The sequence below is a fragment of the Chanodichthys erythropterus genome, chromosome 13 (genome assembly GCF_024489055.1).
Source record: "Chanodichthys erythropterus isolate Z2021 chromosome 13, ASM2448905v1, whole genome shotgun sequence".
Taxonomy (NCBI): Eukaryota; Metazoa; Chordata; class Actinopteri; order Cypriniformes; family Xenocyprididae; genus Chanodichthys; species Chanodichthys erythropterus.
Window position 1 is genome coordinate 4,305,830 of NC_090233.1, and position 27,936 is coordinate 4,333,765.

Sequence of the window (27,936 nt, forward strand, 5' to 3'; positions counted from 1 at the left end):
TAATTTTCTAAATGCTATGTTATATAACCAACAATTTCTTCCACTTTCAGTTCATTTGAGGCTACCCTTTCACCCCCTCCAGCACTCAATGAACAAAACAAGCCATTTTCTCGTACAGATAGAATCTTTCTAGACAAGCAAACACATCTGAGTGCTCTTTCCATCACAAATGATGAACACATTAATGGAAAACATCATTGGAGAAATCCAGTACAACAACAAAAATAGCAGCTAAGGTAGCACGATTACATAAAAATAAAACTTAAATCACCATATGGTGTAGTGCTATTATCAAGCAAAGGCTGTAATTTAATTAAATCTATGCATGACACTCTTCATTTACACACAAGCAGCTCATGATCTGACTTTGTTCACAGTAAATGCAGCTTCACACAAACTCATCTCTACATCTACCCTGAGTTTGGGTTGCTTATAACAGGTGCTTAATTAGTAAATGAATAATTGCCAGATCAAAAACAGCCATTAAAAGGTGCTGTGACAGACACTGACCTTAAAACTTCAGTTTTCCTGGAACATACAATGATGTTACTTAACTGTAATGGCACAACTATAAGACAAGACCATCATTCACAAATTTCTGCATACCCCTAACTACAGTACACCCTAGTGCAGGGCTCGTCAACTGGCGGCCCAATCTCCCTCCTCCTCTCTTCACGGCGATGCGGCTAAATTTGGTTAGATAGCCTACGTGGCCGCAGTGGTGCCTGCAGCTCTACGGCTATGTACGCACTGTTCGTACCATGCACGCTGTCGACCGAACCAGCTATACAGTACCTATCAATCATGAATAATCATTCTCTTGTCTCGATTCTTTCTTTTCCGTGAATTGGCCAAATGCGCATGCATAACGATCTGAAACGATTTGGATTAGTTCGGACCGCTCTGTCACTGAATCATCTGAAGTCAAATACAGAACAAACTGCGCCGTTTTAATGTGTTTCACTAGTTTACTTTGAACTACACAGCACGGCCCAGTGGATAACGGAGACTAGTTAAACTAGTTTTAAAATCGGATGAAACAGCCAAAACATTCCCAACAAGACTGATGAGGAAAACAGGAGAAATATGCCATGAATAAAGATAGAAGTATTTTAAATCCCAAAATCACCACCCTTACAAACATTTACCATGGATGAACTGTAGTAAGTTACCATGGTTTGAGGAAAAAACTATGTTATAGCCATTTATATTGCAATATATTTATTAGGTGGATAGGGGAATATATAATTCATGTCTTTGTTAAGGTGTAATTTGTACCTGTGTTTAGGCATTTTTATAGGCCTATCAATCATATATCATATCATGTCATATCATATATCATATCATATATCATATCATATCATATCATATCATATCATATATCATTAGGGGTGTGCACAAATAGTCGAATATTCGTTCTGTAATTAAATATTTGAAAAATTTAAATACTATTCGAATTTTACTATGTTGCTTTGCTGGCCGTAAATGCAGTGAATACATGATAAATCCTAAGCACTAAAACTCACAGTTATAACTAAATGCACCGGGTGGCGCTGTGGAGCGTGTTTAAGAAGTTTATTGAATTTATCATCTGAAGTTTATCGTCTGCCTCACGAAGTTTGGAATTACTTTGGTGAAAATGATCTTACACAATGGAATTACTTTTGATCAAATTAATTAATGAAACCAAGTTATCATAATATCACCACCATATTGAGAAAGCACATGAAATGAGGAAAGACTGCTGTCCATCACTGCATTCACGACAGGTAGGCTAAGCGCAGCTATACCCAAAGTGAGCGCAGAAGATTACTTATCTGATAAATCCAGATATGATTTTGAGACATATGCTTCCTTTAAATTTCGTTGAGGGAGACATATTTACGAACAGAAAATGCAAAGTGCTGCTGTTAGAAACTTAGCTTAGCACACCGTTATGTATTATCGTTATCTTGTTTCTTTAAAGCTGCAGTAGGTAACTTTTGTAAAAATTTATTTTTTACATATTTGTTAAACCTGTCATTATGTCCTGACAGTAGAATATGAGACAGATAATCTGAAAAAAAAAAAAAAAAAAAAACAAGCTCCTCTGGCTCCTCCCAGTGGTCCTTTTGCCATTTGCAGAAATACAAGGCTCCCGGTAAGAACCAACCAATAAGAGTCAGGCACAGCCATAGTGCACAACGTGTACAGGCGTTCAAATTCAAGATTACCGGTGTGCAGCAGCTTTGCTTATGAAGGACAAACAATCCAGTTTTGTACGTATAATACCCCACAGAGTGCGTATCATATGCACGCAAAAAAACTCATTTTGGCGTATATATTCTACGAGATTACAAACTCGTACTATTGACACGCATTTTCGTGTGATCGGGCTCTATTATGTCATGAAATGCAGTTTTAAGATTTTTTTCAGGCGAGAATGTGCTGGTTTAAAGCTCAAATTTGTGGTTAATTGATAAAGATAGCGCCTTTCTGAAAATTTGATCTGACATTGTCGGAGTTTTGAGATCCAGGCGATCACCGGACTCTCAGCGTTCATGTACCCCGCCGAGAGCAGCCTTACCTCGGCTAATCCTTCTGACGTTTGCCGCTGGCTCCGTTTTGGCTGAGGGCAACGTGACGTTTCATAAATTTATGTATGCCTATTTAACTTTTGTATCATACTAAAGCGCTGATTTTGTACGCTTGACTGAATTGTTTGCTTTATTTCTTATTGTATATTTTTATACCTTTTATAATGGATATTATTGAACATTAAAACTGACATTTAGCAAAAAGAGAAGGTTGTGTTTTATGTTAAAGCCTATTTTATTTCATTACAGTGAAGATAATCAGAGTATGCACAAGTAGTATTACATTTAATATTTTTGAAATGTAAATGAAAAGAGGCGGGGTTGTTTAATATTTCGTTTTGTTATAAATATAAGCAGACATTGCAGATAATTAATCACTCGTTGCATGAGGCTAGTAATATGTTTTTGTTTGTTTCTTTAAATAAACGAAAAGAGGCAGAGTGGTTTAATAACAAATTTTGTTTTATTTTTGGCTAAAATATACATAGATAACCGGAGAAGCCAGCGCGAGCTGAGTGACGTTATCAAGTACGCGGCTGTTCCATTTGCAGATTCACCGGACTTGTGTTCTCCCGTCCACGGGAGTCGAACTTGCCAAGTCCTAACTACCAAGGACGCAAGTCCGAACTTAGTGAACTTGGTTTTGAGAAACGCCTATGTCAAAACTCTAGCCGCATAACATACAGATAAAATGTCTGTGCAAAGCAACTATTGAAACCTACTAATTCACTGGCTTGTCATGTTGCTGAAATAATGTACTAGCAAACCTTATTTAGCATTACATATCGATAGAATAATTACTTGCATACTGTAACGTTAGTTACCGTTATTATCTTACTAGCTATTTATTACTTATAGAAATAGTGCATATACGTCATATAGTTACGTTACATGTATTGCAAAATACGTAATGTTTTGAGGACCAAGTTTGTAGTCAAAGTATGGGCTGGCCATAGTCAATGTAAATCATTGTTGATGTTTCGTCCGCATCAGTGAGTGTGCCATAACTGTTTATCCGCCGTCATCGTTGGCCCTGCTTGCTTACTAGCCTGCGCGTTCATGGCAGGCTCCGTTGTGATGGGAGCTGTGGAGGGAGGGCTGTAGCGCAGCAGAGAGCAAGGGGGAGTGACCTGTGAGTTGTTCTTGTTCAAATTTTCAGGCTAAGTCCACATTTTCTAAAAACTCCCTACTGCAGCTTTAACGTCTGTCAGCGCGGCTCGTTTTCTCACCCGAGCATGTGGATAATATTATTGTTTTTCCTCAACATGAACATGTGAAACAATATGAAAACGATAACCATATAGGCTACTGTCTCGAGTATATTATGTACGTTTTGTACAATAACTGGCACCGTCTGCGTTATTAGCGTTTTTCTAGTTAGCGCTGCTTGAGCTTAAATGCTTTTGTTCTATTATATATATATATATATTTTTTTTTTGTTTGTTTTTTGTTTTTTGCACAAATTGTTTAATGCTTTAAACTAAAAGAAAACCTTAAGATATAACATAAGCTTGTTGTGCATATTGCCTAATTGTAAGCTTGTTCAGAAATGGTTACAAACTCTTGAATAAAAAAAAAAATAAAAAAAAAATAAAGTCCTTCTAGTTTAATAATATAATATAATATAATATAATATAATATAATATAATATAATATAATATAATATAATATAATATAATATAATATAATATAATATAATATAATATAATATAATATAATATAATATAATATAATATAATATAATATAATATAATATAAAATATAATATAATATAAAATATAATATAATATAAAATATAATATAATATAATATATAATATAATTAATATAATATAATATAATATAATATAATATAATATAATATATAATATAATATATATTATATTATATTATATTATAATATAATATAATATAATATAATATAATATATAATATAATATATAATATATTATATTATATTATAATATAATATAATATAAAAATATAATATAAAATAAATAGTTACCTAGTCTTACTGTGAGAATATTTTCATTTAAGCCTAATAATTAATAAAATATTTTTTACCAATATTTTTTTACCCACCTCAACTTTTTGATTTGATAATCCAGCCCTCAAATGAAACTACTTGAAGAGCCCTGCCCTAGTGTATTATTCTGTCAAGTATTCACAGCTACGTTGAGACTATATATTATTCAGTTGATCAGTGATTTTTGACGACGTTGCTGCCTCTTCCATTACAACAATTTCTGATTCTGACTGATCCAACTCCTGTTGCTCGTGTCTCCCACTATCCTGATTAGTATTAGCAGAATTGTCAAGGGCTGCAGTTCCATCTTCTCAGGATCTCTTTTGATCAGAAACACCTTTGTTTTTCCTTTTAAATATTTTTATTAGAACAATTCATCAGATATAGACACTCCCTCCAAACTTTCTGCTGCGCACAAAACTATAAGTAGCATGAACCAACCAATAAGAGTGATTTTGAACTTAAAGCTGATTGGTCAAAAATGAATATATTGAGGGCCAATAGCAAAACATAAACTCCAAATACATCTGAATAAAACCCACACTCACTCTGTCTGCTTGGTCTCTCTCAAACACAGCACACACTGCCACCACGTAATGCACTTGTTAATGCCAGAACATTTAAAAGCAAATTCCGGAACGCAAAAATCCAAAATCCGACATTTAATCTGACATTAGTTACTTTGCTTCATGACCATGTGGTCCTTTGAGGGTGTCTGAAAGATCCACATCCTGTCAATGACCCATCTTACAATGATTAAAACATAGATAAAACATACATTAATATACATATATACATACATATATATTTCAAATCGCTATCTCAATTTTTCTCAGGGGAAAGGAAACATAAATAACAGTTACATTTGAATTCAAAATCATGCAGCCCTAAAAGCATCAGGTTTATCACTAGGAACATTTGGTTGGAATTTCCCAACCAAATGTCGCACCTGGAAATAATAATAATAATTTTATAGCAATCAGATTTGCATAAATTTCAAATGCATAAACAGCACAGGTTATAATGTGCATGAATTTAAAGGCTTTGAATGTAAAAATTTAAATATATTTAAGCGTAATCTTTATATTTAAATATAAAGATTACGCTTATAAATGTAAGGGAAATTCAGAGTTCAAATACAGTTAACATCTGGCCTTGAAGAAAGACTTAGCCATTGTTGCCATCACAAACACTACACCATGCTGTATGACATAAACGTCCTTTCTTTCCATTGTCAAACAGAGTTGAAAAGGCTCATGAGGAGCTGAGTAGCACCAAGCTGTGGAACAATGTAAGAGTAAAGGAAGAGGTTCCTCCCCGCGAATATAAACAAATGGAGGCTTAGTTCTCTAACTGGAAGGGAACTCCCTCTGCTTTGAGGAAAATGATTCATGATACTACACACTCTTCTGTGGAGTAGCTGAGAAGAGCTGCAATGATCTACACAGATGAAAAACAAAACCATGTGAGAAAGCCCAGATCTTTAAGAGCATATAAAAAACATAAGATCACAGGAAAAAGACATGAGGTCACCTCCACCTGAGACCAGTAAAAATCATGTGGCATATCACATTTCCTTACAAAGTGCTGGTAATACCAGTAATACATATTTAAATGGCACTTGTTACCCCTCAAAAAAGAAGGGGAAAAAAAGTTTTGCAAAACCTATGAGGGGAAGTGGAAGTCTAGCATTAGATTGGTTACGTCACATGTTTAATGTGAGACAGGAAGACTGGACCAAATCTAGCTTCATGGGACAATTTTGGCCAAAGAACTGTCAACTGACCAGAAGACACCATCTGAAATATATGATGCCATAATTATTTCCTGTTTTGCATCAAATCGGCAGCTTATTCAATGGCATATCAGTGTCTCTAAAATGTTGTATATAATACCAAAGAGAGCAGTGGGAAAGTTGTCTAGAATTAGTATGCAAAATGTAATATATTTCTTGTGATGCAAAGTGATATATCCATCAGAAATCTTGCCATTTTGATGCTCAATTATTATTATCAATTATTATTGGTGCTCAAATATAAAAAAAATGGTTATTAATGTTGAAAAAAAAAAAAAAAAAAAGTACTAAATATTTGTGGAAACTGATACTTTGATTCTTTGATCAATAGAACGTTCAATGTCAGCCATCATTTGAAATAGAAATATTTTGTAGCATTATAAATTTCTTTATTTATACTTTTTATCAGTTATATAATGCCTACTTGCTGAATAAAAGTATTACATTTTTTTTTTTTTTTTTTTTTTTTTTAAACTAAAATATAAATTAAATATCTTTAATTCCAGTAGCATTCTGTGGTGTTCTGAAACGAGGCTGGAAAAGTCGTTATGGATGCAATGATTTTTTTTTTTTTTTTTTTTTTTTTAGTTTAATGCGTTAAAAATAAATATTAAACGCGAATTGACGCTGCATCTGCTTTTTTTTCCCGTCATAATTTGGCTAGCATTACATTACTTGACCAAGCTCATATTCTCAAAATGTGTTTTGGGGTTTTAAACTAAGTAAATATTTTGAGAAAGGGGGTCCCTCATAAGAGGATTATTATTAAAGTTGTTTAAAAATTAAATGACTTAAAGAAATTGCTTAACACTTAAGTGCTCTTTGAAAATAAATCAATCTCATATTGAGCAGTAATTTCTGGGCACATCAACTCTCACAACATTCTGACCCAGATACATTTAGCCAAAGTCCTCAGGAAGACAAGTCAAGGTGAGCTGCAGCAGGAAGAAATGTGCCTCACAGCCAAGTTTCCACAAAACTTGCAGCTGGTATTTCCATCACAACCTGCAAAAATGTAACTTTGTGTCATGTTTATGAAAAGCTAAACTATTCTGAATTCTGATGAAGAGCTCTGAGGCATCAAAAAGCAGAAGCTACTTTTTATGATTCATTAAATAAACCATCTGGAGCAATCTGGCTTTATGCCCAGTGCTGATAGCAGAACCCAGCATCTCTCAGTTCATGAATCACCCTTTCAAAAGACATTCAGATTATCAACCCAGAGGTCTAATAAATAAAAGCTACTTCAACAAGTAAAAATTTATCTAGATGTGGTCATATGCGCATATAGGAATCATTTAGGAGCTTTAGATGTGTTCAAAACAATACTATGGCTATGTTCACATCCATGACTTTTGTTTCAATTGGAATTAATTCATTGATGAATCCAAACGTAGTGTTTACACAAACTGCACAAATATACAGAGCAAACCGCTTTGGTTGAGAATATGAAGTGAAGAATGATGGGACGTAGTTTTGCTTCACTTCACAGACGATGGGTGGTAGGAGAATTTTGGAATAACACGACATTTCATTTATGACATTTTATTTTACAACAACTGTAGCTGTTCATTCTCTCTAGACCCCTCCTCCCCATGAGCCAACTCTTCTCTGATGGCCCAGTCTGTTGTGATTGGTCTACCACTTCCAGCCAGTGTATGGAAACGAAACGCCTATTAACATAATTGAATTTCAGATCGGGAGCGTTCCTCTGTGCTTGATACACAAGCTCGAATTGATACGGAAAAACCGACACCATCGACACCATTCATACAAGTCCTCATCCTTTTGAAATGCATGCAAAGTGAATTTGCAGCTCTGAAAACAGCATCTTCTCGACATGTCAACAACACAAACCAAACTCTTCCAGGCCTCCGCTACAACTACAGTGTTCGAGGGCAGGTCAAAGTAGATGTTTTTCAATTCCAAGTTTGACAATAGAATTCTGACTGGTTGAATACAAATTTACATAGTCTATACAAATAAAAAGTAAGTTAATTAAAGTACTAAATCAACAAGAAATGCTCGTGTAATATAAACTAAAGTGACTTCATAAAATAAACTGCAACGCCTACAGCAAATACAAACTATGCCGGTACAGGACAGTACAGGAGCTCATTTATTACTCATTGTCTGTTTTCATGAGATGGTAATTTTTAACCCAAGCCTGCTGGACACAAAATAACATCTCTTTATGACTGACCATACATACAAAATATGACCTCATAACTGGTTACTCGCCAAAAAGTTTCTTTACATATCTCAACTTTCCATCTATTATAAAAACAAATGATGTCGTAAAATACCCATGATGCATTTTGGCCATGCTTACAGTTCAAACTATGATTCATACTTACAGGATAATCTTTTCTGTGGGATAGAGGTTAAAGCAAGAGTAACTTTATTGTAACATTTTATTATGTCTCAGTTCCCTGATTGTAAACAAGGCCATTTCTCAGAAATAATATTTTAAAAGCATGAGATTACAGCCAACACAAAGTTCATTTTGGAACAGTGTGAAGTTTAAAGCTTTAATACACCTCTCTTTGACCCAACCTTCTACATAATCTTTAGAACACGATCATGCAGGATTAATGCCTCATATCAAATAAACAGATATGAAAGGTTATATAATTACAGCATAACTCAAGGAGATAATTCAGTCCTGAACTCTCTAAGAAGATTAAAGGTGTGCGTCTGAAAAACATCCACATAAACCATCTTTCTTTGCGGTCCGGCTGCCTATGAAGAACAGATATGTGGAGTTTAGTTATTTCTATGGGAGAGTAGCCATGTGATTTGTGACTCATGAAGTGCCTTACGTTGCAAGCGAAACATACCCAACGTGTCTGACAAAATCTACTGCAGTCCAAAACATAGCCACTTTCAAAGTAGCTTTAATTCTGTAGACAGTAATTGGCAAATTGTCCTATTGCAATGTTTCTCCACAAGTGGGTCGCAAGACCGTTTTGAGTGGGACACAGAGTGTGCAGTCAAAGAAACAACAACAAACGTAGACTATGTTTTTCTGATGAACTTATTTTGAAATACATGCATAAAAAGCTGTTGACACTTCTGTCAGATGCAGTTTGAGTATCAGAAAAACATGTTCAGTGTCTGTTTAGTCAAGTTTATTCAACTATGGCCCAGTTTCACAAACAGGGCTTAGATAAAGCCAGGATTAGGCCTTGGTTCAATTAGGGAATTTAAGTAGCTTTTATAAACGTGTCTTAGAGAAAAAAAAAAAAGAAAAAAAAAAAGTAACTGATGTGCATCTTGAGACAAAACAACTGCACTGACATTTTAAGTCAGTTCAAGTTTCCTTCAGTTAAAACAGCCCAAACATGCATTTAGCCTGGGACTAGCTTAAGCCTTGTCTATGAAACTGGGGGATTTTAACGTAACTTTAGTCAATGAAAACTTAGTCCCAATTTCATCATGCTGCATAATGGTTAAATTGATAATGAATATTCTGCCCAAAATTATAAATCACAATGATTGTTGTCATTTGAGAATTTTTTTCATTTCATCAGAATTACTGCACTTTCATTTATAAGTACAAAATCAAGAGAATGTCTACTGATATGCATGGTTTACTTTACCTCACAGTGTCCTGATTTATTATAGGCCATTTATCATAAAAATGAATATACTCTACATTAGGAAAACTGGTAAAACAAGAAACTTCTCTCAAAAATAAAAAGTGAAATTCCAAAACAGTAATTCCAATAACTCCACATTACATGTTTTCTCTATATATATATATATATAAAAAAAGGACTTTGTATTGTTTCACAGAGGTTGTGTAAAAGCATGTATTCAGCTACCACAACATTGCAAACAATACGGTCAAGATAATTGTTTGGATTTATTATAGATCATCACTGAGAAGGTTTGATGGCAGATTTAGTGGCAGCAAACAAACAGCTCGTGAAGGAAAACAGACTAACCGAATACCGAATGACACTTATTTAAGCAGAATATCTCAATGGGGATGGCTAACTCCAGTTTACTTGTTTTGTTAGTGTTTTCAGATAATCTGCGCTTTTGTAGAGAGAGCATGTGCACATGGTTGCCAGATAGCAAAGATTAAGTAAAACACTGGGCAGAAAATATATCCTTTTAACAGAAAAGCTATGATTTGGGGGAACTGTGATTTGAACTCTTGACATCTGGCAACTACGACCGTACAGGCTTGTAATATGTTGTCTTCTCTCTTTTTTGACAATTTTTTTAAAGCTTTTTATTTATTTTTTTAAACTACATTTTAGTCCAACTACATATTTTCATCAGCAATATTGCATGTTGATATAGTCACAGTTTAATCATCTTAGTCACTCTTTGTTTGTGTTAAAAAAAAAAAAATAATAATAATAATAATAATAAAAATAACGCATGGCCTGTTGTGGGCTGTGCTGTGAGAATAGTTGAAATTAATTCTTCAATTAGATAACTCATAGCAAAATCATGACATAACAGAAGCTAAGCTGTTTTGATGCAGGTTTCTCTCATTTTGAGGCAGTCGAGCATAACATCAGGAAAGCATACATAGAAGAAACAGACTGTGGAAGCAGTCACTTCTCTGTCTGAATCCATCAGTGTGGAAAATAACTGCACCACAAATGATAAAGAAACGAAAAGGCAGAATTAACTCAGCATTTTGCTAAGAAAGCAAGAGCATCCAACCGCCAACACATAAGCACCTATATAGCAGACAAATCAAAAACATCTTTTACAAAAAATGCTGTGGCGTACTATGAATCAGATACGCATCAAATGGTATGGTAGGCTAATAACACGGTACTGACTACCATATTTCCTGTACATTACCATTCAAAAGTTTGAGGCTAGTAAGATTTGTAAGACTATTTTTAAAAATAATACTTTTATTCAGGAAGGATGCATTAATCAAGTGATCAAAGGAAAAAAACTATTTCAAACAAAGCATTATCGAGGATTATATGACACTGAAGACTGTAATCAACTTTTAACTCTGCCATCACAGAAATATATTACACTTTAAAATATATTAAAAAAGAAAAAGTTTTTAAATTATAATATTATTAAAAGATAATATTCCACATATTACTGTTTTCACTGTATTTTGGATCAAATAAATGCAGCCTTAGTGAGCAGAAGAGACTAAGAAATTATTTTATTGACCTCAAACTTCATGGTAATACTATGGAACTTTGCCTCTTTCATGGTCCTCCATCAGATCTTTCATACATAATTATTTTAGATGAAGTTATGAACCTCCCCAACCAAAATGGTATCACGACGGTATTACTTATAGTACTTTTTTTTTTTTTTTTTGGTAATGTAGAATTTTGGTAGAAATTCCATTGTGCATGGATTTCATTACATACCATAATAATTTTTGGTTCTTTTGCTTAGTTTGTATGTACCATGGAAACATTAAATGTATCTGAGGTATCTTGGAGTACCATATCAATTTCATGTTATAGGAACACAGTAAATATATATAGTACCATTGTTTCTCAAAAATACCATGAAATTACCATCTGATGTCATCATTGCATCATTGTAGTGCCACGTTTCGGTTATGTAAGTGTATCGTTTCTTGATTTCATCACCTCACGAAAAAAATAAAATCAAAAAGCTGTGAACAACAAACTGGGGAAAAAAAGACACAGAAGTTGTTTTTTCACAGCATGCTGTCCCTCTCTCACTTTCTATAAAATGCTCCTGGGGAGAAAAATTTACCATCGCTGCCGTTTTTGAACTCAGAAGAAGAGGTTGTTGTCAAAGACCTTTAATCCGAATGACCTCCATTTGTCTATTATCAGAAGGCCTTGTCCCACGCATGACTGCATTCCATTTTTTAGATTGAAATGTATTGCCAACTGAAGGACCTGTCCATACACTATGCTCCGTGATCAGATTAGTAACACTATATGACACATCTCCCATGCCCGTCATTAATTCATTCAGTAACGCTGAACAGGGATGTTGTTGTGTTGCCATCGCCTGGAAACTAATGAGTATCATATCAGAAGAGATACTTCTGATATCAAACCATTTTATCTGAAGTACTTGTTTCTTAGACATGGTTATATTCATGCTGACAGCCAAAAACAAAACAAGAGAAAAAAAGAGAAAGAGAAAAAACCTAGAAACATTTTCTGTTTGACCATTTGTTTTTCTCATTCAGTCTCTCCCTGAGGCAGGGTCAAATTAAAATTGCAATCTGTTACATAATTATATAAGAGCACTTTTCATAAATTTTATATCAGGGGTACATTTCACAGTTAGTTCAGCTATTTAAAAATACTGAGCAACATGGGAAAAATTAATAAATTTCCCAGGTAATAGAAGTCATTAATGCCTGCAGCCTGACAAAGCATTAGTTCTCTTTACAATATGCTGTAATTTACATGTATGTATAGTTCATTCTTATAGAAGACAAGCTTCACGCTCATGCAGGGGCATTTGAACACACCATTATTGATTACAGTTGGAAAAGTACAAGCTTAGTTGAATTGAAAACACTCAATCCAAGGCAATGTAAGCACATTAGGCTGCATCCCAATCTGCCCATTTATATGCAACTCGCTAGCAATGGGAAAGTATATACTCAGAATAAATGACTAAACAGTACACTAGTTTTAGGACATAGTATCACATACATCATAAAAATGTCTGATACCACAGATTGTGGTAAATAATAGTAAAATTAAATACGTACTCAATCAATCCAAACAACAAATTAATAATATATAAAAAAGATTTTTTATTTTCAAAAACAAATACAATAAATTCATTAAAACAAAATGGATATATTTATAGATATAAATAAAAAAAAATGAAATTTTAAATTAATAAATAAAAATACATTTAAATAAAATTAAATAAAAGTGAATAAATAAAATAGATGAATAAATAAAATAGATGAATAAATAAAAATAAGAAAACAATTAATTAAATAAAAATAAATGTGTGCTTTGAAAATTCATTAAAAAAGTCCTCCAGGCATATTTCAGCATAATATTTTCAATGCAGAACTGGTGCTATGATTCAGAATGCACCGATTCTACAATGCCGATTCAAAAAATTTGGGACACTGTACAAATTTTAAATAAAGGAATGCAATAATTTACAAATCTCATAAACTTATATTTTATTCACAATAGAATATAGATAACATATCAAATGTTGAAAGTGAGACATTCTGAAATGTCATGCCAAATATTGGCTCATTTTGGATTTCATGAGAGCTACACATTCCAAAAAAGTTGGGACAGGTAGCAATAAGAGGCCGGAAAAGTTAAATGTACATATAAGGAACAGCTGGAGGACCAATTTGCAACTTATTAGGTCAATTGACAACATGATCAGGTATAAAAAGATTCTCTCAGAGTGGCAGTGTCTCTCAGAAGTCAAGATGGGCCGAGGATCACCAATTCCCCCAATGCTGCGGCGACAAATAGGGGAACAATATCAGAAAGGAGTTTCTCAGAGAAAAATTGCAAAGAGTTTGAAGTTATCATGATCTACAGTGCATAGTATCATCCAAAGATTCAGAGAATCTGGAACAATCTCTGTGCGTAAGGGTCAAGGCCGGAAAACCATACTGGATGCCCGTGATCTTCGGGCCCTTAGACAGCACTGCATCACATACAGGAATGCTACTGTAATGGAAATCACAACATGGGCTCAGGAATACTTCCAGAAAACATTGTCGGTGAACACAATCCACCGTGTCATTCGTCGTTGCCGTCTAAAACTCTATAGGTCAAAAAAGAAGCCATATCTAAGCATGATCCAGAAGCGCAGGCGTTTTCTCTGGGCCAAGGCTCATTTAAAATGGACTGTGGCAAAGTGGAAAACTGTTCTGTGGTCAGACAAATCAAAATTTGAAGTTCTTTTTGGAAAACTGGGACGCCATGTCATCCGGACTAAAGAGGACAAAGACAACCCAAGTTGTTATCAGCACTCAGTTCAGTAGCCTGCATCTCTGATGGTATGGGGTTGCATGAGTGCGTGTGGCATGGGCAGCTTACACATCTGGAAAGGCACCATCAATGCTGAAAGGTATATCCAAGTTCTAGAACAACATATGCTCCTATCCAGATGTCGTCTCTTTCAGGGGAGACCTTGCATTTTCCAACATGACAATGCCAAACAACATACTGCATCAATTACAACATCATGGCTGCGTAGAAGGAGGATCCGGGTACTGAAATGGCCAGCCTGCAGTCCATATCTTTCACCCATAGAAAACATTTGGTGCATCATAAAGAGGAAGATGCAACAAAGAAGACCTAAGACAGTTGAGCAACTAGAAGCCTGTATTAGACAAGAATGGGACAACATTCCTATTCCAAAACTTGAGCAACTTGTCTCCTTAGTCCCCAGACATTTGCAGACTATTATAAAAAGAAGAGGGGATGCCACACAGTGGTAAACATGGCCTTGTCCCAACTTTGAGATGTTTTGATGCAATGAAATTTAAAAATCAACTTATTTTTCCCTTAAAATTATACATTTTCTCAGTTTAAACATTTGATATGTCATCTATGTTGTATTCTGAATAAAATATTGAAATTTGAAACTTCCACATCATTGCATTCTGTTTTTATTCACAATTTTTTGGAATCAGGTTTGTAGTCTCACATACTACATAACAGTTACTCGTAGTGTTGCGCCAACAAACATAATTTGATGGAGGAGGTGAGCCTTCACTGAATAATCAGTCAACTTCTGCAGATTGCTCTACTGGGTAATTTGAGAATTCAGGGTAGAGTTACTTCCTTAAGTGTGCTTGAAACAGAGCAGGAGCCCACTGGAAGCTTGACCCCTGCTCATAATTTTAGCAATTACGTTGAGAATTTGACAACAGGAAGAGGGGGGGAAACCTTCTCAGTTGTGAGTAAAAGACTTACTCCAGGGAATGGGTGAAAGTTAAAACATTTGAATATTCCCTTTTGGTTCTTCCTTTGTTAGTGATTTATCTACATCTGCCACTGTCAGTTCCTTTTTTCGATGTCAGTCAGTAAACAAATTCAGTCCTTCAGAACAAACATGACTTGTTAGTTCAAGGTTCTAAACCAAGGTTCTTTTTCATTTTACTTTGAACTTCTGTGCGCATTTTGCTTTTTGATTTCACAGAGCAAGCTGCAGAGAAGAGAAAAACTGAGAGTGGTACAAAACATTACAGATAACAAATTACTGCTCCTGCACTCATAAGACACATGGGCAAAATTAAAACAATTGGAGATGTTTCCTCATGTCATGTTTCCTCATGTCATCTCTGACATGAGTCATTTCATTTAGTGGTGATGCTTATGGAGACAAATATGGGCTTTAGATGCTTTGTTGTTGAGCTAGCAAAGAGTACAGCCTCTGTCTAAATACACACAACAGATCTAGGTCATTTACCCTTGCTACCAACTTATACTGTAAACAGCAGTGTTTGTTTACATGATGATGTCATTGGACCTTCTGGTCATCTTTGTGTATCAGATTACTTCACTTTTGCATTACATGGCCGTGAAAACAGATCTTCTGAACTCCAATCCCTCCCAACTGGTGCTGCTAATGTGATTAGCAAGTCATTTTCCATTACTACAAGTTGTCTGAACATCTGACCAGCAGCATCTCATATGTCACTGTCAGAAATTAATCAACATGAAGACCTGTATCATATGCAAAAGGTCAACCTCAAATGATAGGAGAAGCTGTGAACCCCACTGTGGCCCATGTGCCCAAAATAGCCACGGCTAAAATTCGAACACCAGACATGTAAACCATAACCACCAGCCACAACAGAAGCAACACATGAAACATGGGGAACTGATGAGGTCTTATTTGGTTATGTGTTGCTTAAAGTTGTACAAAGGTGTGTTTTGCTTAAAGGTGCACAACTTTATTTTTTATCACTAATAGATAAAATGTACAGATCATGTTTCAAGTTTGATTTTGACAGAACAAAGCAGTGAAATCTGAGGTGAGCGAGTTGCATTTACAAAATGACAGATATTTTTTGATGTTTCTTCAGAGGAAACATCCCTGAATCAAATAGTTCCTCACAAAAAAAAAAGAAAAAAAAAAGAAAAGAAATATCTGTCATTATGTGAGCTGCAGCTGATGATTATCAGTGAACATGGACCTAAATCTGGGTCTGTTCCTCATAAAGCTATAGGCATTTACAAGACAGAATACAGGTTATGCATACAATGCATTCATGAACAACAGTAAAACAGTAATTCAATAAAATATAATTGTGGCAATTAGTAGGTTATTCTCAGTCCTACAATGCTAGTGTTTTCACGGATATTCTAGTCATTTTGTTGGGCTATCCTCAATTGCACAATGGTGTTTCAAAATGGTTCACATGGTTCTGGGAGTGTTACACACCACTTTACTCTGTTGTATACACAGTCCACATGTCTGTCTGCTCAGCAGATCCATATTAATAGTTACTTATTTTACTCTTGTTTTGACAAGTGCTTATTTTGGATGCTAGGGTTAATGTCTGTATATATTTATTTATTAAACCTTTATTTTTTACCTAAACCTCCCTTATTTCCTTGAGATTACAATATCTTTCAAGAAAGCCATCTTAGTCTAACCCTGCTCATGCAGGGCCAGTGTCCTGCAGAGTTTAGCTCCATCCTGCCCTAACACACACTAGAAGTTTCTAGTAATCCTGAAGACCTTGATTAGCTGGTTCAGGTGTGTTTAAATAGGATTGGTGCTAAACTCTGCAAGATCGTGGCCCTCCAGGAGCAGGATTGGAAACTCCTGATCTGAAATGGCAACATAAAACATAAGATCAGAAATGGTCTAACTAAAGAACAGTTCTATGACTGTTGCATGTATTCAAACAACTTTTACCTCAGCATAGGGTGAGATTAAAGTATTGTGATACCCTGGACACAAGGTTCTGCTAACCATGTTAAAGGGGATTTTGGGGGGCTGTTTGGCCAATAAATTAAGCGAAGAGGTCTTTGTATTTTATAACTGACAACATTTATACCTGCCTGCAACGGTAACTAAAAGCAACATATAACATAATTCTTATGAACTTTGCAATATTCTTTTGAAATTTATATTCATCAAAAAATACTGGAGGGGAAAAAAAATAAAATAAAATAAATGTATTATAGTTTCTACAAAAATATGAAGAAACAACACTTATAGCCCCAGTTTCACAGACAGGGCTTAGATTAAGCCAGGATTAGGCCTTAGTTCAATTAGGGCATTTATTTAATTTGCTTAGTTCAATCAAGTTGCTTTTATAAATGTACACTAAAAAATAAATAAATAAATAAATAAAAACATTACTTAAGACAAAACAATAGCACTGACATATTTTAAGATCTGTCCGTGCAAGTTGCTTTTAGTTAAAACAACTCAAACATGCATTTTAGTCTAAGACTAGCTTAAGCCTGTGAAACCGGGGGTAATAAGAAATGTTTGAGCACCAAATCAGCATATTAGAATGATTACAACCCCCAACATTTGAATGGTAGTGTATATTATGTTGGAGACTGGTGAAATTACCAAATTAAATATTTACAAATGTATATGTTGCAAGCAAAAAAAAAACAAAACAAAAAAACGAGAATACATTGACACTTAAGAAGGGCTTTCAATGGACAAAGGTGCTTTTAAGAATCCAGATTGTACAGTAAAGCATCTACCAACAAAGAGTAATGAGGCCATGCTAACTAGCCAAACCTTGATCCCTTGATTTATACTGCAACCATGAACTTGCCCTACTGGACTAAATCTCATTTGCAGTCCATATGTAAACCGGCATGCATGGAAATGCCAATCAATAACAGTGAGAGGAAACCTTTCTAACAATTTAGCCTTGAAACCATGAAGACCTTTGGCACAGAGCAAAAGCTACAGTTTTCCACAGTATTTCAGTCTGGCAGTGTCTAAAACAACATCCTAATATTGAGGAGGCTGCTTACATAATTTCAAGCTATTTAGACACCGTGGGTTCAAACAACCCTTCACAGTCTCCTGTGTAAATAATGAGTGGGGTTCATCAATCCCCTTATATCGCAGTTCACTCAAGGTTAAAACTCATGCCAGAGTGCCACACAGAAACAATAAAGGGAGCAGATTTTTCTTGTTTTAATTTTACATTAAGAATTAATTGCATTAACTTGAGCCTCAGCCTAGTAGTTAGTGCATGTTTCTACACGTAAACCCGTGTTGTTCATACAGGCTATGGGAGTCCAAATTGCATCATTTGCAGATTGTCCACTTTTCTAAACGTAATTTTCTTTCCTACATGGTCATTATGGACATTATTAAAATGATTAATTTACCTTAAAAAGAAGAAGATTCTGTCATTATTTACTGGCCTTCATATCATTCTAAATCTGCTTGCTTGATTCCCCTCCCCCCTCCCCTCTGGAACACAAATTGAGAATATGAATTTCCATGCAGATCTTTTCCAACAGTTCATAGCAAGCAGAGGTTGTCAAGGTCCGATAAGGCCAGCATATACAAAGAGCAGCATATCACTTAAAAAAAAATAAATAAATACAAATTATTATATTATATTATATTATATTATATTATAATTTTAACTGTAAAACACTATACCAATGCTACATTAAAGTCCTATTAAGTTAGCTTACTGTATACAGGGAAAAACTATGATAGATCCAACCTTACATTTCATTAACAGTAAAATATTGTTAAATATATCATTTTTGGAAGTATAATAAAAATAATAAATCAGTTACAGTGAAATGACAAAAATAGGTATTACCAGATTTTCAGAATTATGCTTTTTAGGGTGTGTTCACACTTGTAGTTCAGTTCCAGGGCTCAACGCTAAGGATTTTTTCTACTGGCCCAGTCAGGCCAGTGGTTCAAATTTTTACTTGCCCCGCCAAAATTTTCACTGGCCCCACAAAAAAAAAATTATAAAAGTAAAAGACAAGAAAATGGGCCTATAAAATAAGCATAGTTATTGTTTTAGTCGTCTTTGTTACATTTAACCTCAATAAATAGGGTTATGACACCAAAAGCTACTAGATTAACTAAAATTTTAAACATTGTTAGACAAATAAACAGTAAGTAATAAAATAGTATCAAATTAATAGCAATAGCACAAATAAATAATAACAGCAGAACAAACATATAAATGAAATAAATGGTGCTTTTCAAGTTTTTCATGTAGGTTTAAACAGGAGATTTTCAGGTACAGAAATTGTAATTAATGTATAGCTAACTATATAACTATAGATTAAACTTTATTAAAGTTAATCAGTCAAGAGCAGTTACAGATGCATAAAAATGTTTTTAATGTCAAAAATATATAAAAACGTTAAATACTATTTGAAATTATATTAAAAAAATAAATAAATAAATAAAAAAAAAAAGGACACCTTAAAGGGTCATGAAACCTCCCTGTTTTACCCTGGTCTTTCACACCTCAAAGCTCAGTGCGAAGCTCCGCGCTGAAATAGATCATATGCGCGCTCCGCGTGTGTAGCATAACGTATTTTTCATGTGTTAGTATTCAAACTCCAGTTATGACTGCATCACGAGCAAAATACAAACAACGCTCACGTGCTTACTGTGCTGAGGGAAACATACACGCGGCTCGCGTGTTTGAAGTTGAATGCAGCTAGAGCAGGCAGAGGTGAATGAGCCGCACTTTTGTGACATTTGAATTCTCTGTTGTAATGAGATCTCACGCGAACATATTTTCCATTTGTGCTGGTAGATTACAGCAAAACAATCCACATGCACACAAACCTCTGCTCTGGGGCCCGTTCTTCGTACGTCGCTAACTCAGTTAGCTGGATTAGATTGTTGACGATTTGGCATGATCTTGGATCGTTTGGTTCTTCGAAGCTCATCCTAGACTTGCTGTCATAGCAACAGGTCCATAAGCTCAAACCTGCTCGGGAGCAGGCTTATTTCATGTAAACAGGATTAGATTGCATCTTTTTAAGCGGAGGTGATGTTTAAAGTCTGTCCCAGCCTCTGCTACTTTCCCACAAGAGTACCCTAATGTAAACCAGGGACAATAATAATGATTTAAAAATAAATTTGCAAATAACACTATAATGCCGTGTAGTGTCATAATATAGACACCGACAGTTTTACTCTGTGAGAGATTCATTCGTGAGGGAATAATTACGTAATATTTTTTATTGGAGTTTTACACACATGATGTACAGATGTCTATGCCATACATGCATTTGTGCATTTGAACCGCGACATATATTATGGGAGTGGCTTGATGAAGCGCAGGAGATGCAGATAACTTGATCTTGACCCTTAAGAAACTTTAATTAATGCTGTCAAATATGCTTAGGTAAATTAGTTGCTAATTACAGCATTGAAATAAAAAATTGAATGTACAAATAATAGAAATTGTGAATATAGCCTAAATAATTGGGTAATCATGTAAAAAAAAAAAAAATAGTGCACATTTCATTTATCTAACATTTATGTCGTTCTTCTGTCATTTATTCGCTTGACTGTTTCCTTATAAAAGTCTAGAAATTTGTCAAGTTTTTCGTCAGGTGACTTTTCTCATTCTATGATGTCATTACGTTGCCGTCTTGACTCCAGCCAATCGCTGCATTGCTGATCAATGTTTCTACCATCGATACATATCCCCTTTTAAGCAAACACATGAATGCGCAATTATCTCAGATAACTCAATCCAGTGATACTAATCATAAACAACAGGTGTGTTCGAAGAACCCAATTAGCCGGATCATGATTAGCACGATGATATCATCTTGGATGTGTCATTTGATCTCGGATGTAATAAGCGACATACGAAGAACGGGCCCCTGGTCGCATCTCAGGAAAACACATTGTGTTGTAGCACTGAGGAAACGAACACCAACAATATGTATCTGATTGGATTAAATGAGCTTTATGTCATGAATATATGTCGATAATAGCTCGAAACGGTCTACGTCAGCATGTTCGACCATGCCCATACTTGGGCCGAAAGTACACAATGACATCAGATTTTGTGACGTTGCTCTGACTCAGCTTTTCAAACCGGAAGACAGAAAATGCAAAAATAACTAATTTTTCCCTTATGAATAACATTAATGAGTACCTTTAGTGTTTTCAATGATGTGCAGCCTATACAAATCTATTTACATGTCAAAAAAAGTTTTTTGGGGTTTCATGACACTTTAAATTTGAAATAAAACCCGCCAATAGGTGGCAGCAAATCACTGTTAATGAGCGAATCATTGAGATTCAACCGATTCATTCAAACAGGTGATTAATTCAGGAAGTGTTGCTCAGAGACAAAAAAACATTTCTGTGGACTTTGGAACTATTTTCGTTGGCGAAATAGAGCGAAACAGACGATTTGGTGTCTAAAATGTAAGTCACTTGATATTAACTTCTTGTTCATTAAACTGTACGGTGAATAAAATCAATATCACATTTGTAATCATGCTAATATATGGAGAAAATTGGCGCTCTGTGTGTAATATTGGTTAACCATATTAAATGATATAAATATGAAATATATACAGGGGCATTTTTGCCCCTAATCTTGAGTTCTGGGCCATTCTAAAGGCATTTTAATAGACTAAATCACGTAGTGAATGCATACACTCTATATATGCACGTGCACTAGTCTAACCTACTAGACTACATCACGTATTGCGTGCGTGCACTCAATGAGTGTGTTTTTGTTTGTTTTGTGTAAAGCGAGGGACATACTCGATAATATCAGATCGTTAAATCAACAAGTACGATATCATAGAAGATATATAATGCACACCCAACAGCACTGGCCTGATCGGGCAAGTAACAGTTTTGTCTACTGTCCCGAGCATCATTCACACTGACCCCGGGCCATCAGGCAGTCCTTATTGTCGAGCCCTGAGTTCTCTTCATTCTTTTGGTCCAGACCAAAAATTAAATAATACATTTAGTCCTGGTTCACTCATTTTTATTATCACCTAAAGATACAAAACCAAAAAAAAAGGCTTTTATGACATATTTTACGACAGAACTTCCGAACATCCAAAACAATGCTGTATGCTGGGCTAAATGTGCTCATTGTATGTGCATACATATGATGGTATTTTTACTAGCTGAGAATTTATAAAATGAGTAAATGAGTCAAAACACTAGCAAGATCATCTCACACACACACACACACACACACACAAACAAACAATGAAGATCTGCTGCAAGGAGACACGGTTCTGGCGCATGTACTGAACTGCAATGGGCAACAACGCGACTATGTTGAGAAAAAACAGGTGTGCTTGAGTATTCTGTCTTTTTAGCGTCACATCTTGTGACATCAAATCCTGTTTTGGTTCATTTTGATCTGTTTTGGTTCATTTTGATCTCTTTGTCTGTGTTGCATTCATATTCATCCGCACCAGAGTTTGTTTGGAAGTGGACCAAGACCCATCATTTCATGTGGGTTCAGATGGCAGTGTTCACTTATTCAAATGAACCGCGTTAACAGAGCAATCACACCAGAGTTTGAAATAAAATCTAAGCAAACCTACCAAGTGTGAACACACCCTTAGTTTTTGTTGGATTCTTAGCTTGTTGCTTGTAACAATTATGTACATTTTTTACCTTATTGGAATCGTTAAGAATCGGAATCACTAAAATTCAATCGATAGCCAACAATATTGTCAGTAAATGTTAAATATACAAAAGAGATTTTAGTAGTATTGTTTGTTTTTCAACGTATGCTATCCCCAACTCTAAACTGTAATAATCCACAAATCCCTCTCCTAAGAAAAAGAAACAAACAAACTTGAAATTCAATACGTATAAATGTCAAAGATACACTATACAGTCAAACCAAAAATTATTCAGACATTATTTATATATTTGATATATTTTTTACTAATGAGTGCAGGACACTATAGTTAAATTATGTGAATATAGCAAAATAAAGTAAACTGTGACATATTATACCCAAAAATTCTACATGGGCAATTCCAGCATTATGGACGTGACATTTGAAGTCAAAGCTTGAAATATAAATGCTCAAAGAATACATTTAATAGCAACATATTGAACCGTCTATTTGTATATTCATAATCCTTTACTAAAGGAGCCCAGACATTAGAAAAATGTCAGTCTATACAACGGTTTTATATTTTAGATGAGTGAAATATGCAGCGTTACGGACGTGACAAAAAAGTCACTAAGTTTTGGGTGACAACATATTTAAGAATTCTGTGAATTACACTGCGCAAACCAAAACTAATACTACCCACGGAATGAAGAAAGGTTGGCTCTCCACAGAGCATAACATAATTTTATTTCATTTTTCGTGTTCGCATTAATGAGGGAAAAACAACGTTACGGATGTGACCGGTCTGAAAGCGGTACAAAAGACTGCTTTAAAACTGCTTTAAAACTTTCACAGAGACCTCAAGCAGACATTTAAACCACCAAATATTGAAATCTGGGATACCAGTATGGTAAGACTCCACAATTTATCAACTTTTTACTAAACTTTATACAACTTTATACTCTGTATCGCAAAAGATTATAGATTAGACCTATTTCTCATGTTGACAAGTGTGCGTTGTTCAATAATCAATTTAGAGACCACGATTTTACTTCTTACAGAACTGCTTGCTAAAATACATTGACAAATATTAATGTTTATCATAAAGCAGTTTAAAATCGCATGTTTTCCCCACAGTCAGGTGAACCGATTGACACTATTGCCAATCGCAATCATGTTTTGTGTCTAAATGACCACACGTTTTTTTTCGGCCAGTTTTCACAGTTTAAAGCGGAGTCTTGAGTCAAAATGATAAAACTTTATTTCAAGTCAAAATTATTGCAATCTTATTATTTTTATTTTGTCAGCTTGATCGTGCGGATTGTGATCAATAGGCTAGGCTATTCATTTTTAACCAACAGGTAAAAACGCAACATCCGAATTCCCGAGGGAAGTGTCCTATGATACACAATGCTCTTCTATAAGTTGTACTGTATCATATAGGTCTACCTTTTGATGTTCATATTTCGTTCTGTAACTGGCAAGAGGAAGAGAAGATCGGGTCATGTGCGCCTGATCCGCCACTTACAGGTGCTGCAGTAGCTAATCTGTCACGCGCCGTAGGCTATTAAAGAGCGACATCTACTGTTTAAATTTTGTTATAAAATCGACTGTATTTGAAAGTTAAACATTTTTCATATTAAAACTAACAAAGCACAAAGAGTATTGTGATTATTGAATATGTTCTGATATGGTAAGCCTGAAACAGATGATAGCAACATAAAGAAGCAAACTCATAGGATTTAATATGAAGCGTCCATAACGGTCACGTCCGTAACGCTTATTATTGTTGTTCAGCCCTTATAAATTCATCAGGCAGTGCTGTTATGACAAAATAAGTGTATTTCTCAGGCATGCCTCCATCTTTGAAATATGGTTGGTTGAAAATTTAATTTAAGCATTGTTGCTTACCACATATATTGTGGATAAACAAAAATTTTCTTAAAATTTCTGTTAGAGCACATTAATACAGAATATTACAGACCTAAATGGACAACTTAAAATGTGTTTTGTTTTTGTTTTTCATTGTAAAGATGACCTTTGCGTGGAATTGCAGTGTACTACCAGTAAAATTGATACAAATTTGGAACCAAAAATTATTCAGACACTTTGACCTGGCCTTGTATTGCTTAAATGTTATCTGATATTACTTTTTTTCTGACAGTTTAACTTGAGATCTTTTCATATTTTATTTCATATTTGTATTAATGAATGAAATGTTCAAGGTGTCTGAATAAATTTTGGTTTGACTATTTCCAGAGACACAAATTAGATCAATTCATCAAATAACGGTTTGAAAAGACAACACAAATATTGATATTTTATAAACAAAATTAGAAAGTGCATATCTATTTCTTTAATTAAAAAAGACAAAAAGGCCATAAGTAAAGTTTAGTGTGACACTGACATCTGAAATTTCTTCAATTATCCCAGTTTACCGAGTGGTTTATCTAACAATTCTGACTTTTTTTCATGCAACTGCAAGTTTATATCTCACAATTCTGCAAACACACAATTCTGATTTTATAACTTTAAATTGTGAGTTTATATATATATAAAAAAAGCACACAATTACCTTGTAGACAACTACAAGAAATGCCGCATTTCACCGCAAAGAAAAAAATATTTATACTCCCTATCATGAAAATCTTGCAGCTCTTTAGTGCAAAAGCTAACGTCATCACTGTACATCTGCCTAACCTTAACATTTCCATGCTCCATTTCCAACTAAATCATGTTCCTCTGGAGGTTAAACAGCTCACATTACTGAGCTGTGCTGCTGCGGTCAGCCTCAACAGAACGTCCCGGTGTCACAGAAGTTCCCACTGTCCTAAAAGAAGCATGTCCCCCTCTCACACTGCACTGTTCATTATCCCTTAAGGTTTACTGGTGTCAATAGCCCTGCAAAATCTCAGTAGCAAAGTCATGTTTCCTGTGTTGACAAAAACTCCCTCTGGACATAAACAGATGTGTGGTTTAGAAGCATGATAGAGTATATGTTCTTGCACATTTCTTATATGTGGAGGAAAAGGAAATTGCCGTCTTGCTTCATCTTTATTTGGACATGTTCATTCATGAAGGAACTCCCAAAATGACAGAAGTATGCCAGATGTCAGTGTCTGCTAACAAACACCAAACCACCACACCACACAGACTACATGGATACAATGTAACTTAAAAGGAATATTCTGGGTTCAATAAAAGTTAAGCTCAGTCTTATAATATTAAAAAATTATTTCAACATCTCCCTCCTTTTCTTATTAAAAAAAAAAATAAATAAAAGCATAAAAAAAGTGAATGAGGCCAACCCACGAATGCTAACATTTTTAGCATTAGTAATGTTTCAATAGTAAAGTCACAACAGTGTGGAAAAAATCTAACACTACCCTTTTCTGTTTCCTGGTTTACAATTTCATTGACAACACTTTGATTAAACTAATAATAATAATAAAAAAAATAGGATTTAAACAACTTTACAGCTCAAATAATACACAGGTTTAACAGAATAACTACTGTAATTGCTTTTATAAAATTACAAGCATCACAATTCTGCTTTTAAAACCATTGTAAGTTCTTCAACATAACCTTGACTTTTGAATTGGGACACAGTGTGTATATACTGTATATAGCAGGCAGCAGGATAAAACTGGATCATTCCTATTATAAATCAACAAAGCTGTTGCATAATGTTGCAAAACTAGATCAGACCTGCAGTGTAGACAGCTTTGTCGTTATAATGGGGATATATAATAGGATCAAGTTTTGTCACTATGTTTGTTTGCTCGCAGTTAAGTTGGGCAGTATATCTGTCTAAAATAGTACCCAAGATAAGATTAGTGCATCCCAAATCACAGTATACACTGAAAATAGTAAGCCGCAGATGCCTGGATGATACTTTTTGTGGTGGATTTCTGAAGTACCCTTGCATGCTTTTTTAATTTATTGTATTTATTTAGCTAGACAGTTACATTAACATGCAAACCATAGGACTAGAACATCTAATCAATAAAAAAAAAAAAAAAAAAGAAAAAACAGAAATTAATTAAATTCAAACTACACTCAAAAAATGAACTTTCACAGTTAGTGTCACTCAAACCATCCTTGTTCACTAGAGTTGTTTCAAATAAAAATCAGCTTTACTTAAGAGTTTGTTCAGTCCACTTAACACTGCTGTGTAAAATGCACAAATTAATGTTGACATAACTAACTGGGCAGTGGATCCATAATTCCGTAGCATGCTTTGCAAGGAACTGCATTAGGACAGTAAATGTATGTATTAAAGTGTTATTTTATGTGTTTTTCAGTAAAGGGAAAGCTAGTTTATGTTACTGTTATTGTTCAGTTATGTTGGACATTTAGAGGAGTTTCTGTAATGTTTTTGAATTTTGTGGTTACCATTATGCAGAAGAGTGGAACCTTTGTTTAGGCTGAGCACTCATATACAAGTTTATAGGATGAAATTCCTGCTCTCAATTAAATTGAGTTTGTTCAATGAGGTTTTTTTTTTTTTTTTTTTAAGTGAATTTTATAGACCAAATAGTTAATTTAATAAGGTAAAATAAGTCAATACCTTTGTTCACCTTATGTAATAAACTTTTATAAGTTTAACATAACATTATTAAGTAAACTGCATATAAATATGCAACAGTGCAAATGATTTGTATTTACTCGTGTCATTTAAATTGTGTCTTTTGTTCGTACAACTAAATTGTCATTTGTACAAATTACTCAAAGTTGCGTGGAACCAACTTTAAGTAAATCCAACAATTATTTTTTTTTAGTGTAATTATTAAATAAAAAGGTTTTTGTGTAGTGCAATGAGAATCATGGAGGCCTAAATAAGTCATCCGTTAGCATTTTCATTCTCTCAATAGCATGCTCAGCCAGCAAATTAATCCATTGAATGCGATTATTCATTATCAGTATCATTATCAATATCATTATCACTATAAAAAGTTGTTGCAGCTCTATGCAAGAAAGGGGTCTGTTTTTTTTTTCTTTCTTTT

At 34.5% G+C, this 27,936-nt stretch overlaps 1 protein-coding gene across 3 annotated transcripts in view; it reads right to left on the minus strand.

The window, feature by feature from the left end:
• Positions 1-27,936, minus strand: part of mast4 (microtubule associated serine/threonine kinase family member 4) — a 142,159-nt gene that overhangs the window by 106,844 nt on the left and 7,379 nt on the right. The window lies entirely within an intron of this gene.